Genomic DNA, 14904 nt, shown 5'->3' on the forward strand with positions numbered 1-14904 from the left:
GCTTCCAGGACAAACAAAAACTGAAAGAATTTGCAAACACCAAACCAGCTCTACAGGAAATATTGAAAGGGGTCCTCTAAGCAAAGAGAGAGCCTAAAAGTAGTAGATCAGAAAGGAACAGAGACAATATACAATAACAGTCACCTTACAGGCAATACAATGGCACTAAATTCATATCTCTCAATAGATACACTGAATGTTAATGGGCTAAATGCCCCAATCAAAAGACACAGGGTATCAGAATGGATAAAAGAACAAAACCCATCTATATGTTGCCTACAAGAAACTCATTTTAAACCCGAAGACACCTCCAGATTTAAAGTGAGGGGGTAGAAAAGAATTTACCATGCTAATGGACATCAGAAGAAAGCAGGAGTGGCAATCCTTATATCAGATCAATTAGATTTTAAGCCAAAGACTAAGAGATGAGGAAGGACACTATATCATACTCAAAGGAACTGTCCAACAAGAAAATCTAACAATTTTAAATATCTATGCCCCTAACGTGGGAGCAGCCAACTATATAAACCAATTAATAACAAAATCAAAGAAACACATCGACAATAATACAATAATACTAGAGGACTTTAACACTCCCCTCACTGAAATGGACAGATCATCCAAGCAAAAGATCAACAAGGAAATAAAGGCCTTAAATGACACACTGGACCAGATGGACATCACAGATATATTCAGAACATTTCATCCCAAAGCAACAGAATACACATTCTTCTCTAGTGCACATGGAACATTCTCCAGAATAGATCACATCCTCAGTCCTAAATCAGGTCTCAACCAGTATCAAAAGATTGGGATCATTCCCTGCATATTTTCAGACCACGATGCTCTGAAGCTAGAACTCAATCACAAGAGGAAATTTGGAAAGAACCCAAATACATGGAGACTAAACAGCATCCTTCTAAAGAATGAATGGGTCAACCAGGAAATTAAAGAAGAATTGAAAAAATCCATAGAAACAAATGATAATGAAAACAGAATGGTTCAAAATCTGTGGGACACAACAAATCAGTCCTGAGAGGAAAACATACAGTGGTACAAGCCTTTCTCAAGAAACAAGAAAGGTCTCAGGTACACAACCTAACCCTACACCTAAAGGAGCTGGAGAAAGAACAAGAAAGAAACCCTAAACCCAACAGGAGAAGGGAAATCATAAAGATCAGAGCAGAAAACAATGAAATAGTAACCAAAAAACAACAGAACGAATCAACGAAACTAGGAGCTGTTTCTTTGAAAGAATTAATAAGATTTTAAACCCCTGGCCAGACTTATCAAAAAGAAAAGAGAAAGGACCAAAATAAATAAAATCATGAATGAAAGAGGAGAGATCACAACTAACAACAAAGATATACAGACAATTATAAGAACATACTATGAGCAACTCTACGCCAACAAATTGGACAATCTGGAAGAAATGGATGCATTCCTAGAGACATATAAACTACCATGACTGAACCAGGAAGAAATAGGAAGCCTGAACAGACCCATAACCAGTAAGGAGATTGAAACAGTCATCAAAAATCTCCAAACAAACAAAAGCCCAGGGCCAGACGGCTTCCCGGGATAATTCTACCAAACATTTAAAGAAGAACTAATTCCTATTCTCCTGACACTGTTCCAAAAAATAGAAATGGAAGGAAAACTTCCAAACTCATTTTATGAGGCCAGCATCACCTTGATCCCAAAACCAGACCAGGACCCCATCAAAAAAAAGAACTACAGACCAATATCCTTGATGAACACAGATGCAAAAATGCTCACCAAAATACTAGCCAATAGGATTCAACAGTACAGTATAAGGATTATTCACCATGACCAAGTGGGATTTATTCCAGGGCTGCAAGATTGGTTCAACATCCACAAATCAATCAATGTGATACAACACATTAATAAAAGAAAGAACAAGAACCATATGATACTCTCCATAGATGCTGAAAAAGCATTTGATAAATTACAGCATCCCTTCCTGATCAAAACTCTTTAAAGGGTAGGGATAGTGAGCACATACCTCAATATTATCAAAGCCATCTATGAAAAACCCACCGCAAATATCATTCTCAATGGAGAAGAATGGAAACCTTTCTGCTAAGGTCAGGAACACGGCAGGGATGTCCGTTATCACCACTGCTATTCAACTTAGTACTAGAAGTCCTAGCCTCAGCAATCAGATAACAAAAGGAAATTAAGGGCATCTAAATCGGCAAAGAAGTTAAACTATCACTCTTCACAGATGATATGATACTATATGTGGAAAACCCAAAAGACTCCACTCCAAAACTGCTAGATCTTGTCCAGGAATTCAGTAAAGTGTCCAGATATAAAATCAATGCACAGAAATCAGTTGCATTTCTCTACACCAACAACAAGACAGAAGAAAGAAAAATTAAGGAGTCCATCCCATTTATAATTGCACCCAAAACTATAAGATACCTAGGAATAAACCTACCCAAAGAGACTAAGAATCTATACACAGAAAACTATAAAGTACTCATGAAAGAAATTGAGGAAGACACAAAGAAATGGAAAAATGTTCCATGCTCCTGGATTGGAAGAATAAATATTGTGAAAATGTCTATGCTACCTAAAGCAATCTACACATTTAATGCAATTCCTATCAAAGTACCATCCATTTTTTTCAAAGAAATGGAACAAATAATCCTAAAATTTATATGGAACCAGAAAAGACCTCGAATAGCCAAAGGAATATTGAAAAAGAAAGCCAAAGTTGGTGGCATCACAATTCCGGACTTCAAGCTCTATTACAAAGCTGTCATCATCAAGACAGCATGGTACTGGCACAAAAACAGACACATAGATCAATGGAACAGAATAGAGAGCCCAGAAATAGACCCTCAACTCTATGGTCAACTCATCTTCGACAAAGCAGGAAAGAATGTCCACTGGAACAAAGACAGCCTCTTCAATAAATGGTGTTGGGAAAATTGGACAGCCACATGCAGAAAAATGAAATTGGATCATTTCCTTACACCACACACGAAAATAGACTCAAAATGGATGAAGGACCTCAATGTGAGAAAGGAATCCTGCAAAATCCTTGAGGAGAACACAGGCAGCAACCTCTTCGACCTCGGCCGCAGCAACATCTTCCTAGAAACATCGCCAAAGGCAAGGGAAGCAAAGGCAAAAATGAACTATTGGGATTTTATCAAGATCAAAAGCTTTTGCACAGCAAAGGAAACCATTAACAAAACCAAAAGACAACTGACAGAATGGGAGAAGATATTTGCAAACGACATATCAGATAAAGGGCTAGTGTCCAAAATCTATAAAGAACTTAGCAAACTCAACACCCAAAGAACAAATAATCCAATCCAGAAATGGGCAGAAGTCATGAACAGACATTTCTGCAAAGAAAACATCCAGATGGCCAACAGACACATGAAAAAGTGCTCCACATCACTCGGCATCAGGGAAATACAAATCAAAACCACAATGAGATATCACCTCACACCCATCAGAATGACTAAAATTAACAAGTCAGGAAATGACAGATGCTGGAGAGGATGTGGAGAAAGGGGAACCCTCCTACACTCTTGGTGGAAATGCAAGCTGGTGCAACCACTCTGGAAAACAGCATGGAGGTTCCTCAAAATGTTGAAAATAGAGGTAGCCTATGACCCAGCAATTGCACTACTGGGTATTTACCCTAAAGATACAAACGTAGTGATCCGAAGGGGCATGTGCACCCAAATGTTTATAGCAGCAATGTCTACAATAGCCAAAGTATGGAAAGAACGTAGATGTCCATCAACATACGAATGGATAAAGAAGATGTGGTATATATACACAATGGAATACTAATCAGCCATCAAAAGAAATGAAATCTTGCCATTTGCGATGACGTGGATGGAACTAGAGGGTATCATGCTTAGCGAAATAAGTCAATCGGAGAAAGACAACTATCATATGATCTCCCTGATATGAGAGAGAGGAGATGCAACATGGGGGGGTTAAGGGGGTAGGAGAAGAGTAAATGAAACAAGATGGGATTGGGAGGGAGACAAACCATGAGTGACTCTTAATCTCACAAAACAATCTGAGGGTTGATTGGGGGAGGGGGTTGGGGGGTGGGGTGGGGTTATGGACATTGGGGAGGGTATGTGCTATGGTGAGTGCTGTGAAGTGTATAAACCTGGCGATTCGCAGACCTGTACCCCTGGTTTAAAAAATATATGTTTATAAAAAATAAAATTAAAAAAAAATTAAAAATAAATCCTCAAAACTCCACCAAAAAACTATTATAACTAGTCAGCAAATTCAGTTATATTGAAGAAAGAAAATTAACATACCCAAATCAGTAGCATTTCTACACACTAACAACTAATTATTTCAAAAAGAATTTTTTAAAAATCCCATTTATAATAGCGTACTTAAATATACTTAGAAATACATTTAATCAGGGATATGAAAGATTTCTACTCTGAAAACTAGAAGACACTGCTAAAAGAAATAGAAGGCAGTGTAAATAAAAAGGAAAGATATCCATGCTCATTAATCAGAAGAATTAATATTGGTAAAATGTCTCTACAGCCAAATGCTATCTACAGATTCAGTGCAATCCCTGACATGAGTATAAGGACATTTTTTTACAGAAGTAGAAAAAATCTGGCCTCCGATTTGTATAGGACCATAGAAGACCCTAAATAGCCATGCATATTTTAAGAAAGAAAAAAAAAAAAGCAGGAAGTACTACACATACATTCAAGCTACATATAAAGCTGTAATAATGAAAACAATATAGTACTCGCATAAAAACAAACAAGTAGACCAATGGAACTGATTTGAGAACCCAAAAATAAATTCATGTATATATAATCAACTGATACTGATAAGGGAGTCAAAATTACTCAATGGAGGGAGACAAACCATATGAGACTCTTAATCTCATGAAACATCTGATGGTTGCTGGAGGGGAGGGGTATGGGAGGGATGAAGTGGGTGGGTGGGTGATGGACACTGGGGAGGGTATTGCTATGGTGAGTGTTGTGAATTGTGAAAGATAATTCACAGACCTGTATCCCAGAAGCAAATAATATATGTTAATAAAAATTATTAAAAAATAAAAATAAAATACTCAATGGAGAAAAACTGGATATTTACATGCAGTAGAAACTTCAATGCACACAAAAGAAACTTGACCCCTATCTCATACCACAACACCAAGTTAAGACCTGAAAACGTAAGACTCATAGAAGAAAACACAGAAATAAAGATCCTTGACTTGAGTCCTGGTAATAGTGTTTTAGAAAGCATTTGAAAAGCAAAATCAGCAAAAGCAATAATAAAGGAGGTGGGACTACATCAAACTAAAAAGCTTCTGCACAGCAAAAGAAACCATCAACAAATGAAAAAACCTATGGAACTGGGAAAAATATTTATAATCATCTACCTACTAAGGGTTTTATATTCAAAATATACAATTAATTCAAACAACTCAAAAGCAAAAAAACGAAAACCAAAAGAATTCCACCTCCAATTAAAATTGGGAAAAAGACATGATTGATATTTTTCCAAAAAAAAGATATGAATGACCAAGAGGTGCAAGAAAAGATGGTCTATATCACTAGTCATCAGGGAAATTCACATTAAAACCACCATAAAATATCACCTCACATTTGTTAGAATGGACACCATCAAAAAATAAGCAATAAAAAAGCTGGTGTGAATATAGAGAAAGGAAACCCATGTGCATTATTGGTGGGAGTGAAAAGGTATAACCACTGTGGAAAATTGTAATGATGTTGCTCAAAATTAAGTACAGAAGCACCATATGGCCCAGGAATTCCATTTCTGGGATTGAAAAACACTAACTCCAAAAGATATCTGCACCTCCATGTTCACAGAAGCCTTATCTTACAAGAGCCAAAACATGGAAACAACCTAAATGTCCATTAATAGCTGAATATATAAGGAAGCTGCCATGTGTTTATACAGTGGAATATTCTTCAACTATAGAAAAATAAGGAAATCCTCCCATTTACAACATGATGGACCTTGAAAACATCATGCTAAGTGAAATAAGCCAGAGAAAGGCATTACCTGTAGGATCTCTCTTAAATGGGGAATCTAAAACTAACTAACTAACTAAATAAATAAATAAAAGCAAACACCACACTCATAGTAGAAGATAACAGATTTGCTATTCCCAGCAGAGGGGTATATGGGGAGGAGGAACTGGAAAAATGTCTTCAGAAAGTCCCAGCTTCCAATAATAAGATAAAAGAGTAATGGAGGTGTAATGTACATGGTCACTAGGGGTAACACTGCTCTATGACATACAGGAATGTTTTAATTTTTGCTTTTTAAAAAATTATTTATATGAGAGAGAGAGAGTGTGTGCACAAGCAGGGAGAGGGGCAGAGAAAGAGGGAGGAGCAAGTTCCCCGCTGAGCATGGAGAAAGATGCTGGGCTCAACCCCAGGACCCTGGGATTATGACCTGAGCCAAAGGCAGGCATCCCTATAGCAATGTTTTTAAAACAACAGATCTAAGAGATTTCATCATGCAAACACATTTTTTTTTCTTTCCCTTTCAGTGTATCTATATGAGATAATGAATGTGAGCTAAACCCATTGTGGCAATCATTTCATAATATAAGTAAACCAAACCACCATGCTGTACACCTTAAACATACACAGTGATGTACCTCCATTATTCTTCAGTAGAAGAAGAAAAAATAACACAAAAAAGAGAAACGTATGGTGTACTGGCATTTAAAAACAAACAAACAAACAAACAAAAACAACAAACATGAGCAACATATAATCCATAGAGTAAGAAAAACAAAATTCAGTGCTTGAGGCTAAAATAACCAAGAAGGAATCCATATACTCTAGGTCACTGATGGGCAGAAATGATTTGCATCAAGCTTTGTCAATGAGAAATTCTCAAGTTTCAAGTTAGAAACCGTAATCCTTTCTGCAAGATCAACCAGACCATATTGAGAGGAGGGTCAAAACCAAGCCACATGTGAAACAGGTGAGACTCTCCATGCAATTCCACTTGTGTAAAAAGCAAACATCAAAGCCTGTATTGAACTGTGGTATATTCATTCGTTATGCTGGAAACAGTGAAGTTTTTTGCTAAAGAATTGCTCCTCGCTGAAATCACTGAATACCGAATACATGATGACAAATACGTAAGATAAAAAGCAGTAAGACCAGATGGAGGCAGAGCGCACATCATTCTGTAGTTTGAAGATAAAAGAGCTTAAACTTTTAGAATCATTAATCTGCTTGGTTTTTAAAGTCTTTTTGCCAATATAACTGAACAAAAGAATTAATGCACAACAATAACGAGGACAGCTTTTACATGCTTCCCTTTAATTTTTATCACATTCTTGACGCATTGCCGGAATTTTGGTTTTTATGCCAATGTGGAGTGCTCCGCATGTTGAAATTCTTTCTCCTTTGATTACGGCAAGAACGACCTAAGTTCCTCCAAGAAGCGAGTCGTCGGCAGCACCGTGTTTGGTTTAACCTTAAACTTCTAACAAAGAGGTACTCCTGATCATGTTTAAGGCCTTTCTTGCCATCTTTCCTATCTCTTCACAGCCCTGCAGGACAAAACCGAAGGCGAGAGATTAAGTCAAAATTGCTAAATCCATTTGTAATTAAGGGATTTTATGTTTTGCTCTGTGTTCTCTCTGAAATGCTCATCCAGCACACCTTTGCAGGGCTGGCTCTATTTTTTTTTTTTTTTTAAGATTTTATCTACTTATTTGACAGAGAGAAAGAGAGAGAGAACACAAGCAGGGGGAGCAGCAGGCAGAGGGAGAAGTAGCAGGGAGTTTGACTCAGGGCTCAAGATCACCCTAGGATCTTGACCTGAGCAGAAGAAGGCAGAAGCTTGACCGAGTGAGCTACCCAGGCACTGTGGACTGTTTCTAAACATTCACTTCATCGTGCAACATCATCACATCTCCAGAAAAGCTTTGCTCAGCCATCCAGTCACTACTCCTTACTTAATCTTTGTCATAGAATTCTGCTTTGTTTACCTTAATGATCAAGAAATACAGACTTCATTCCCATGACTCTGTTATTGTCCGCTTCCTTCCACCAGAGTATAAGCTTCACAAGAAAACACATCTAACCTCTTGTATAAATTTCTTTATCCCCACTGCCTGGAACACTACCCAACATGAATGGGTGCACAATAAATACATCTAGTTAAAGAATGTATGCATGAATGCACACATGTACCATCAGCAGCCATTTTGTCATGTTAAGTAGGAGAAGTGAAACAAGGTATGGTGAAATGGTAGCCTGATCAGCTTCATCTTAATCCTGGCTCTTTTTCGAAAATGCATGAATAATTGGATAATTTGTGAACAAAAGAACAAAGTAGTGATTCTTAGGACTTCTAGATTCCTGAAGAAAGCATGTCATGTTATGACACATTCTCATCAAACATATGAGAAAAACAATTAAGGAAAATAATAGTTAATGTAAATTCATGGATAACCCTATCCTTCAGTGATATAACCCCTGAAAGTTTCAGTCTCCACTGGAATTTGAAAGTATAAGCCCTTGGGGCACCTGGGTGGCTCAGTGGCTCTGCCTTTGGCTCAGGTCATGATCTCAGGGTCCTGGGATCAAGCACCACATCAGGCTTTCTGCTGGGCAGGGAGCCTGCTTCCCTCCCTCTCTCTCTCTGCCTGCCTCTCTGCCTACTTGTGATCTCTCTCTCTCTCTGTCAAGTAAATAAATAAAATCTTAAAAAAAAATATAAGCCCTGAGATCTTACTACCTCATTAAGTCTTAGTTCTACCACTCAATAGCTTGGAGTACTTGTGCATGTATTTTAGCCTTATTAAATTTTAGGGTTTGTTTTTCTCACATATGACTTCATAAGGTTAGCGTCAAGACTGATTAAGATAAACAATGTAAAATGCTTCCTGCATAGCCAGGCATAGCGATGTTCAATAAATGTTGTTGTTAGTGGTGTCACTGTTCATATTTAAACTCACACATAGAAAATTCTGTGAAGTTGCAATAATTGGGGTTATCTGTTTCTGCCTTTCAGTGCCACACTCTTTTCAACTGATCTGTCATGGTAACACCTTCACATTAGCCAGTGTAAATTTAACTTTATTACTCTATGGTATCCATTTTGGGAACACGCAAAGGTTTTCTCTCATCATCTCCATCATTGAATATTGTTTCAATCTTTGTTTTAAAGGGTACCAGACTGATAAACCGTAGATATAAAAGAATACCACATGTTTGAACCAGAGCAAGTTAAAATGATAGCATGCACTGGGCACCTGGGTGGCTCAGGGGGTTAAGCCTCTGCCTTCGGCTCAGGTCATGATCCCAGGGTCCTGGGATTGAGCCCCACATTGGGCTCTCTGCTCAGCGGGGAGCCTGCTTCTCCCTCTCTCTCTCTCTCTGCCTGCCTTTCTGCCTACTTGTGATCTCTGTCTGTCAAATAAATAAATAAAATCTTAAAAAAATATATAACATGCACTTTACTACTGTTATGACTAAAATATAGAACGGGGACTTAATTGTCCCCAAAGAAACAAAAGACTACTTCAGTTACCACTACTGATATTTCAAGGATATAAGCAGGATATATCTGAAGTCCCACAGAGGAAAGGACTTCAGATCACACAGGACGAAATCCTCTACCAAAAATTTGGATATGGGTCACTGGGGCTGGATTTAGCACTAAAGAGTTGGTGTTAGACAAAAGGCATAGATGCTGGCCCAAAATGTGAGTATAATCCTTTAAACCTAAAACCACGTAGTTACTCTGGAACTATGGTGGCAATGCAGGGGGAAAAGTGGAAAAGTAGAAACATTGTCCTCCAGACACTTGTACTCAATCTATCACAGAGGAGCAAGATACACTTCTGCTGACTTTGCAGGCTTGACTTCCTGGGGGGAACTAGAGATGACTGTCCTTGGCCTGAACTACATGCAGAAATCTCAGTAGTGACTAAGTTCTTACAGAAGTGCAGGGTCTGCACTAGTCAGTCTCTGATTGGCTGGCTATAGCACACACCACCTCGGTGGGATTTTCAGCTTCCGCAGTTCATCAGCAAACCTCCAGGGTTACCCCTAGAACTCTTGTAGCATCTCAAGATTCTAAGTCATGAGCGGCAAGCCTAGAGTAGTCACTCTCACCAACTGGTACATGACCTAATGGTGGACCGTAAGGACTGTTGGCTAGATATCCATTTATGAAAACTAAAATATTTTCTTTCATTCTTACATGTAAATATCATGTATCCTTTAAAAAAATTTTTATTTATTCAGAGAAAGAGTGAGCCTGAGCAGAGGGGAGAGGCAGTGGAAGAGGGAGAAGGAGAAGCAGACTCCCTGCTAAACAGGGAGCCCCATGTGGGATTTGATCCCAGGACCCCAGGATCATGACTTGAGCTGAAGGCAGATGCTTAATTGACTGAGCCACCCAGGCACCCAAATGTCATGTATCCTTAAAGGCTCAATTTCATACGTAGGAGTAAAGGAGTATTTACTAGCCATTTGTTATCCTTAATACATTACTACTACTGGGAGGGAACACATGCTGTATTTCTTCTCTGTATCAGGTACCACTTGTTTGTACACTGATCAGTTAACCTTTATGTCAACTCAGTTAAGTAAGGATTTTTATTAGCCCAGATTTCTCAAACAAGAAACAAACTCAGAGGTTAAGTGATTTGCTCAAGGTTATAAAAGTGTTGGAGCTAGGATTTTAACCTTCAACTATTAAAATGTATGAAATATGGCATTTACTAAAATAAATTTAAAGAAAACTGCAGTTTTTCTTTTAACCTTTATCATATAAAAAGATGTGGTCTTGGGGCGCCTGGGTGGCTCAGTGGGTTAAGCCTCTGCCTTCGGCTCAGGTCATGATCCCAGGGTCCTGGGATCGAGCCCCACATTGGGCTCTCTGCTCCAAGGGGAGCCTTCTTCCTCCTCTCTCTCTCTGCCTGCCTCTCTGCCTACTTGTGATCTCTCTCTCTGTCAAATAAATAAATAAAATCTTAAAAAAAAAAAAAGGATGTGGTCTTTAAGACCTTTTCCCCCATCTCAGCTGGAAGGATAGGCTTCCCATCCAAGAATCCAACAGGCCACGGATACAGAGCAAGAAGATGCAGACAGAATGTGCTTGTATTTCTACACAGACTAGTGGCCGTGGCAAGAGAAGGGGGAAGTGATTCATATCTTAGAGGATGAAGGGAAATTTTATGCGAAGAGGATAAAGCAAAGAATGTAATTTAAGATGAACACTTAAGGAAGCAGGAGCTCAGAGTGTTGATGTTTGGGGATTCGTTCACATCCCTAGTCTGTACTCTTTGCTAGGGGGACACCTGGGAAGGACATTCCCCTGTAGCCGAAAGGTAACTTAGGCCACGATTTCATATAGTGTCCATCATCGTCAGCCAATAAATTCAATAGGGTCAAAATGGCTCTCTCTCCCAAAGGTGCTATTGTTATCTTGCAGACTAGGCAAGTTAGGTTGCATGATATAGGGAGAGTTCCAATCATGAGAAAACTAGGGGCTCGACAATGAAAAGCATCTGAAAACAGGTACCTGCTAGGAAATTTGGTACTAAGCATTAATTATCCAAGTTGCCATGGTGATTATTTTAATTATAATGTTGTTTCTGAAGTATGTTGGGACAGTACCCAGTTATTTTTGAATATAATTTCCCAGTGTCCCAAAGAAAGAGTAATATTGAAACATTTAACAATACATATGATTTAGAAGTTGAATTAATAATGGCTATAGCCTAATAACATGTCTTAGGACCTGGAAATACTCTGAAAGTCTTTGTATTTGTTACATTTATTATTGATTTTTATTTAATATTGATTTAATATTAATATTTAAATATTAATATTTAAATTTTATGGTTTATTTAATATTATGACAGAGGGTATTAAATAGTTTTAAAATTAAAATTTTTAATTTAAAATTAATTTAAAATTTAAAAATTAAAAATATCAATGAGGGGCACCTGGGTGGCTCAAGTTGGTTAAGCAGCTGCTTTCGGCTCCGGTCCAGGGCCCTGGGATCAAGCCCCACATTGGGCTTCCTGCTCAGTGGAGAGCCTGCTTCTCCCTCTCCCTCTGCCAGCCATGCTACCTACATATGCTCTCTGTCTCTCCCTCTCTGTCAAATAAATAAGTAAATCATTAAAAAAAAATCAATGAGTATAACTTTGGAAATAATTATCAAAGAGTTAATTGCTCTAAATTTCTCTCATCATTACTTTTGATAGCAAAGTATCAAGAAAGGTCTAACATTAGACTTTGCTGCTGACACAGAAAAAAATAAGCAGGTTCAGTGCTCAATTCTACAAATCGTGAAATTCAGACCAACTACCACTGGCCACATTATTTTTTCTAAATAAAGACATATAAAAGATTATTTATTAACAAAAATTGAAATCTTTCACGTTTGATGTTTCCATTAACATTTTATTTTTTCCCCTATAGCTTAATTCAATAAACAAGTAAGGCCTAAGAGTTAAAAAAAATCTGTCACTATGTTATATTATTAACAAATTATATATCTGTCTTGTTCATTATACAGATGACGCTGCATGAAACGCATTTCAGCTACCCAAGTCCATGCGTACACAGTTTTATTTTACGGTAAATACGGTATAGTGCTGTCAATTTATTTTCTCAGCCATATCATGTTTTTAACATTTTCTTCAACTTATTGTAGGAATACAGTATATAATACATGTAATATGTAAAATGTTCTTGTCAACTATTTATGTTATCAGAACAGTAGGCTATTACTAGTTAAGTTTCTGGGGAGGGGGGAGCGCAAGTTATATGTGAACTTCCGACAGCCTAGAGGGTCAGCATCCCCAACCTCCACACTGTTCAAGGTTTTGAGCACACAAATTTGGTTTGATTCTTCTATGTTCTCTAGGACCTATAGCTGTGTCTGATATAAAACAAGCACCAAGTTATTAATTTATGTGTAACTTAGTCCATTTAATGCAAACCTTACGACTTTTAGAAAGCAAGACAAAGAAAGGAGACATACAGCATTCCAGGACCTCTGATGACACACGGAACAGAACTACCACCCGGCTGAGCCTTGCCTCAATTCCTGACCCACCAACGTGTCAGACAGAACAGACGGTTGGTTATGGTCAGCTGTCGTGTTTTGGGGTAGGCTGTCACTCAGTAATTCATAGTTAGAGCCAACGGCCTTCTCTCCCAGTAGCCTTCGTGTGATCTGAATACCAAACATATTTCCCATTGCTTTACGATGGCAACACAAGCTGCTATAAAAAGAGCTTTATGAAGAAAGAGGAAGTGTTTTTCCCAAAATGTTTCAATAAAAAGTTTTAATAAATAAGTGACTTCCTCAGGGTGCCTGGGTGGCTCAGTGGGTTAAAGCCTCTGCCTTCGGCTCAGGTCATGATCTCAGGGTCCTGGGATCGAGCCCCACATCCGGCTCTCTGCTTAGCGGGGAGCCTGCTTCCTCCTCTTTCTCTGCCTGCCTCTCTGCCTACTTGTGATCTCTGTCAAATAAAAAAAAATAAAATCTTTGAAAAAAAAATAAGTAACTTCCTCTCCCCAGCAAAATAAACCAAAACCAAACCCCCCAAAATCTGTGTTACATTTTTTATGTATCTATATTAACAGATGTCAAAACAAAAGTAATGTTTCCTACAGGATATTTTCTGTAATTTTCTTGTTTTTGACAGTGTGCTTCTGGCACTGGTCTGAGCACTCAGAAATCATCGGATTTCCACACCATTTCAGTATGGGAAGAAGGTAATTTTGCTTCACGTTCTCAAAACACAGCATCACCTACTAAGGAAACTGATCTTTTGTGAGCAATGAAACATATTTTGAATTAATGGAGACAATTTCTAATTGCTTCCTCTTACTCAGTTGATCTGACTGATATAAGATGCCTTCAGTGAGATGAGACCCACCAGACAGAGTCCAGCAGCTTCTGTACATTCTTTATATCTGCCCAGTACCCACACTGCCTTGGCTCCAATAGGCCTGAGCTCAGATTCATGCAGTATTAGCATAAGTTCAGCCTCTGATTACCTTCCTGTGGCATAGAGGTAGGATTCACATTTGCCTCTGCATACATGAGCACTGCTGTCAGCTAAGTAAAGACAAAGTCCTTACACCTTACACATATGTGCAGATGTAAGGATCATGGTATCTTCTGAGTGGAAGCTGTGTACAGATTTCTCCTAGTCAGCATTGTTGGCACAGCTGTACCAGAATATAGAAAAGAAGAAGAGAGATTCTCTGTTATGCATGGAGTATAACTTTCCTTATCCAGGGTCTGGGGAGACAGCATACAGCTGATGGATATGAAGAGGTAGAGGCTGCAAGATCTATGAAAGCCAGCTACCTCGCCCACAACAGCAGCACAGGGATGAGAATGATACTGTTTTCCATGAAGTGTAATCTGTCCATTAGTCCGTATAAACAGCCATGCGGTATTCATAGAATTCTAACTGGCAACTCCTGGAAGCTGTCCAAGCATTTAATTTTTATTGTCCAATTCAGAAAGTAAGTGCCCTTTCATGTTACTCATTTGTAACAATCCACCAGAAATTTTTCACTATTCTCTGGCATGTAATAAGAAGGTAATAAAAGCTAGTTATTGTGATTAATATTATTACAGTGTTTACTCTTTGGAGGACCTGGTAGAATATAAAAATGTGTAATTTATGGACCTGCCAATACAAGGTCTTGCAATTGAGCTGCGAAGACCAAACACAGAGACAAAAAAAATCAATATATTACAGGATGTTTAAAGAGCAAGAATAATGACTAAGTTATGGAAGGATTTCTGAAGAATGTAGTATTTCAGCAGGAGCTGGAGGAATGACTAAGTACTAAAAAAAAAGTAAAA

Source organism: Lutra lutra, chromosome 5 (genome assembly GCF_902655055.1).
Source record: "Lutra lutra chromosome 5, mLutLut1.2, whole genome shotgun sequence".
Lineage (NCBI taxonomy): Eukaryota > Metazoa > Chordata > Mammalia > Carnivora > Mustelidae > Lutra > Lutra lutra.